This window comes from Eucalyptus grandis, chromosome 4 (genome assembly GCF_016545825.1).
Source record: "Eucalyptus grandis isolate ANBG69807.140 chromosome 4, ASM1654582v1, whole genome shotgun sequence".
Lineage (NCBI taxonomy): Eukaryota > Viridiplantae > Streptophyta > Magnoliopsida > Myrtales > Myrtaceae > Eucalyptus > Eucalyptus grandis.
Genome location: NC_052615.1, coordinates 4,725,708 through 4,731,549, shown reverse-complemented (window position 1 = coordinate 4,731,549; position 5,842 = coordinate 4,725,708).

The following is a 5,842-nucleotide window of genomic DNA, read 5'->3' as shown; positions in this document are numbered from 1 at the left end:
AATAATAAAAAGAGCTTGTAATGAATTTACATGAAAAAAATTAATCCAATATTTATTAATATCATTCATTGTTTCAATTTGACAAATTCAACTATATACCATTGCAATAATCCATAAAATTTGGAGGATAAAAAAAAAAACAAATTATCCATGTTTCCCTATTAAATTTAATATTTAACAATAGGCCAAAAAGAAAAAACAAACCAATCCACATTTCACTATCAAATATAACAAAAATCATTCATCTACATTATCCACTTTTTCTATTAAAAAAAAAAAACAGCAAACTCTATCAAGTGAAATGTGTCAAATGCATCTTCACCAATGTCCTACATCTTGGTCTCTCCTTCTGCATATTGTGGATTTTTTCTCGATTGAAGACGAAGATTACTGTGAATGAAAATCAAATCTTCTGCATGTTTTAGGGTCATCTTATTTCTTCTCACTGAGTGCACAAAAGAGTAAATAATCCAATTCCTCTTAGCACGTGATGCTGAAAAATGTTGTGTAAAAAAACTTTAAGACTATGTTTTAAAGCATTAGTGCGATGCATCATGATTAACCCACCAAACCTTAGGATTCATAGAATATTGATTTTGAGGGGAATCAAAATCTCTAAAATCCCCATTTACGCCTGCAAAATCTACATACTCTAAATTCAACTTGTTGTGCTCATCCATGTTAGGAAACTATTTCCTAAAACATTTTGGTCTTTCTTGGTTGATCTCCATATTCTTGTATAGAGAAACTAAAGTAGGATATTCATTGAGCCATTGATCATTGTAGTACCTTATTTGATAAAATAAAATAAAAATAGAAAATGATAATAAGTAAGAGGAGTATAATATTATCATGTTAAAGAAAGAATAATTAATAAAATAATAATCTCATACAATTTTAGGACTTAAAATTTATTGTGTCAAGCAATGAAGTGGAGTGTTATTTATTTATTTTTATTTTTTTTTGTTAAAAGGTAATAATATAAAGAGGAAATGTCAAAAGTACAAAAAAACACAACACCAAAAACTTACACTCAAGATGAATAAACATAATGAGTGGAAGTATGCCATGATGTAAAACACAAGGCAATGCCTAAAGAAGGCAAACAACAAGCTAGATAGGCACGACATGAACAACTGGCAAAGAAACAAACACCTCAACACAGGAGGAGAGACGTCGGCTCTAGAGCACTAGAGCACTAGCATTTCCTTGAAGCGTCAATTGAAACCAGGGTCGATTACGGGTCTCCCAAGAAGATAATGGGATCGATGCCCCAACTCCTTTGCAACCTTCTATTTCTGAAGCTATCCTCAGCGTTTCTGAAGGTGCTAGCTCTATCCCTAACCACCTTAAGAAGATAGTTCTTCATAGCCGAGATCGTAAGGGTTTGTTCTCTGAATAGGATGATATTCCTATTTTTCCAAATAATGTGACAAAGAGCCCCAAGGGAAAAGCGAGCAATGCATTTAGAGAAGTCCTTACCTTTCAAGAAAGAGGTGGCCCATCGGAGATTCTCTCCCCATGACTTGTTCCGCCAAGGTAGATTGCATCTCGCCGCCCAAAAGAAAGCAACACCGGTCATGACAGAGCAGTCAAAAAACAAATGATTTATGGAATCAGGCAACCCATTGCAGAACGTGTAGGATCCCCTCTTTATTCTACCATGACCCAATAATAGAGATTGTGTGGGCAATCTGCACTTGGCCATAAGCCAAAGGTTAAGCTAATACCTTGGTGTGATTGCATTATCCCAAATGAAATCATGCCAAAAAATGATGTTCCGCTTGCTCCTGATGGTTTCCCAAGAATTTTCTATCGTGAACCAACCCGATGGGTTCTCCTGCTAGCAATAGCAATCCGCTACTTGAGTAGGGGTTGGAAGAGGATAATCCCACGACTCAAGGACTGTTTTGAGAGCCTGGCCAGCATCAGAGAAAAGATCTGCAACTGAGGCCTGTCTAAATAATCCTAAGCTGTAGATAAGCGAGTCTGAGAAGATTAAATTCAGCGGTCCCCTAGGGTGCCAGTTGTCAAACCAAAGAGAGACTGAGCAGCCATCCCTAATTCTCCAAAAGAAGGCATTTCGAAATTCACTCCTAAGACTTAGAAGCTTCTTCTAGGCCCAAGAACAATAGGTTGGCTTCCTAGTGACCCAAAATTTTCTGTCCTTTAAAACATGGAATGAACCCACTTGCACCATAGAGCTTCTTTATCTGAGAATAAGAGCCATTTATGTTTCAACATGGCAGCCTTGTTGCAATCTTTAAGCCTCCTGATACCAAGCCCTCCTTCCTTCTTTGGAAAGCATACATCCTCCCAAGCAACCTTGGCAACCCCTCTACCTAACTCCGGGTCTTTCTAAAGGAATTGTCTAAGGATTTTCTCAATTTGATCTAGAACAACTACAAGTAGAATAAAAACACTCGTCCAATAGGCTTGGATAGCTTGAAGAACTGACCTGATGAGTTGCAATCGCCTAGCCAGAGAAAGGAAGCGATGAGTCCAAGATTGAACCCTCACCGTGATGCGGTTGACGAGAGTGCAACAGTTAGCCTTAGTGAGCCTTGATGTAATGATAGGAACCCCCAAAATAGCGAGCCGGCAAGTTACCTTCGTGAAAACCCAACTCAAAGATAATATGGTTTCTTAAGGATGGCGTGCCTCCAGCAAGGAATATTTCACTCTTATTTGGATTTGGGAACAAGCCACTCCAAGTAGAGAAGGTTTGAAGGACTTCTTTAAGAATAGTTATAGTGGGCAAATCCGCCTCCGAAAACAAGAAGACGTCATTCGCAAAGAAAAGATGTAAAAGGCTTGTGTGCTTGCATCTCTAGAAGAACTTAAACTCTGGCTTCAAAGAGCGTCTATATAAAATCCCTGATAGGACTTCCATCACTAAGGTAAATAAATAGGGAGAAATAGGATCACCTTGACGAAGTCCACGACCACTCACGAAGAATCCATGAAGCTCCCCATTCAAAGCAATCGAGAACTTAGGAGTGTGAACACACGTCATAATCAGCCGAGTTATAAACTCAGGGAAACCAAAAGCCAAGAGGGCTCTCTCAAGGAACTCCCAATCAACCATGTCATAAGCTTTTCTAAAGTCCACCTTAATTGCACACTTAGGCAGGTATGGTTGAAGATGGAAGCCGGAAAAGAGCTCCTGAACTAGCAATATATTATCTTTGATCCTCCTGCCCTTCACAAACGCGTTCTAAAAAGGGCTAATGATGTCCTTCAAGACTGCTCCTACCCAGTTGGCCAACACTTTGGTAATACACTTGTCGATAGTGTTGCAATAGGTAATGGGCCTATAATCCTCAACGGAAGACGCATTTAGCACTTTCAGCACCAACACCAAAGTGGTGTTATTGATCTCCCTTAGGAGCCTCCCAGTGGAGAAGAAGTCCAACACTGCTACAGTGACCAAGTGCCCTACCGTCTCCCAGTTTTCTTTAAATAATTTGATCGTGAAGCCATCCAGTCTCAGTGCCTTACCCCTAGCTAGAGAGAATAAAGTATCCCGGATTTCCAACTCCGTAACCGGACGAGATAGGAAACTAACCTGATCAACTGAGAGAGGATGTTAGATTATTTCGCGGATCTCCTCCACCAAAGGTCTATCCAGTTGAGCTTGCGGTGCTACGAGGTCTTGGAAGTACTGAAGAAAGCATTGCTAAACCCATTGTGGATCAGAGATAAGGTTCCCCTCCGAATCCTGGATAGAAAGGACTCTATTCCTCAACTGTCTCTTTTTGACATACTAATGGAAGAACTTAGTATTCGGTCTCCCTCTTTGAACCACTTGATTCTCGACTTCTTCCTAAAGAAAGACTCCTCCATGGACCTTAGCCTAGCAAAGACACGTCGCTGTTCGTTTTCCAGCTCAGCTAGATGAGCAAAAGAAGGCTCCTGCAGCAACTCTGCCTGCGTGGTCTCTAAGGCCGTCCTCGCCTCCGACGTTCTAACTGAGATGTCAGAGAAAGAAACTCTATTCAGAGTCTTCAGTTGTTGTGTGAGAGCCTTCAGCTTACATTGAACTCCGGATGCTTCATCCAAAAGTCATAAAACTTGAATGGCTTCCTTCGAGGAATCGGGTTAAGCACCTTGACCACCATACGAGTGTGATCAAATATACCCGGCGCCAGGAAGGAAGCTTCAGAGTATGAGAAATCATAGCTCCATTTACAATTCACTGAAACCCTATCGATCTTTCTTGCCTTTTTGGCAGAGCCCACTGAAGTTGTCCAAGTGTATCTGAATCCTACATACCTGAGGTCTTTGAGTTCCGCTTGTGCCAAGCACTGTCAAAACTCGTTGAAACACGGTATCCAAGCGTCGGATCCACCGACCCGGTCAGATGGGTCTTTAATTGCATTGAAGTCTCCCATCACAAGCCAAGCTGAGTTTTGCAAAGCAATACTTCTAAGAACAAGATCCTCCCACAAAGTTCTCCTGAGCGTGAGCGTGTGCTCGCCATAAACCACTGACACGCAGCAAGCCACTCTAGAGTCCAACCATTTAAGGTTCCCATGCACCACTTGAGTTGAAATAGAGAGAGAGCTTCAAAGCTAACTCGAGCTGGCTCTCATCCAACCCAAATCCTACCCCTGTAGGAGAACTCATAGTTTGAGATCCAAGACCAATCTCTTAACAAGATCCCAGAGATGGAATTGAAGTCATTTTGTGGAACCTTCATTTCCAATACACCAATCAAATACAACTGGTTTGAGATAGCCAAGCTTTGAACCTCACCCTATCTGGTGGGGTTAACAAGACCCCTCACATTCCAACAACTTATATACATATATACAAAGAGAGAGAAACAGGATTACCTCCTTGTTGGCAGCTTGCGCCGACTGGAAGGCGGAGCAGGCCGAAAGGAGCGAGGTGGTGGATCAAGAACTAGATCCATCAACTTGTCTTGGATAGACTTCACACCCGTAGCACCAGGAGGAGCTTTCGGATACGGGTAGGAGGGTAGTGGGTCATCTGAGCTGGCAATCCGCTTTGCCGATCCATCTGACTCCTCCCCAGGGCTCACCGGCTCTATCGAATCTTCGCCGGGACTAATTGGCTCGTCTTCGACTAAGGGGGCATGTGCTTCCATCCTTGTAATAATTTGTAATCCTCTCTAGGCATTGCGAGTTGAAGTACAAGGTAAACTCTTGTGTACCGCAACTACCTTCTCCTTGTTTGTGTGATCCTCATCCCCCGAGCTAATCAGAAGTGCCGAGGTGATTTCTCTATGATGAGGGTCCTTCTTCTTCTTCCCTTTAACAAGATTCCACCCCGTGTCAGCCTGTCATGGTCCATTCTCCAACCCAGGATCATCAGTAGGTAGACATGACGCAACAAGAGGGGCGGAATTAGTCTATTCTTGCTAAGCCTACCTTCGTTGGCCTTCAACTTCTGCAGGGGGTTTTAAAACAAGAGGAGCTGGGGCCAGAGGCATACCTTAGGGAACAGGGGGAGCAACGACCGAAGCCTGCTGAGCAGCCCTTGCACCAGAAGGACGAGCAGGGATAGGGGCACATTTATGGCCGAAGATGCCACACCCTGAACATGCAGTAGGTCTCCATTCATACTCCACTCTCACTAAGCATGATTCACCATTGCGAACAACTTCTATAGCATCACAACTGGGCTACTTCGCTGTAATTTCAACACAAACCCTGGCAAAAGCCAACATCTTCATCTACTCAGTGTGCAAGTCCACATATAGCGGCTTGCTAACTGCGCTAGCCACCTTGTTGATCCCTTGCGAAGACCAGAAGGCAAGAGGAAGGTTCCTCAGCCTAATTCACGCAGGCACAGTCAAATGGCTATCTCTCTTTAG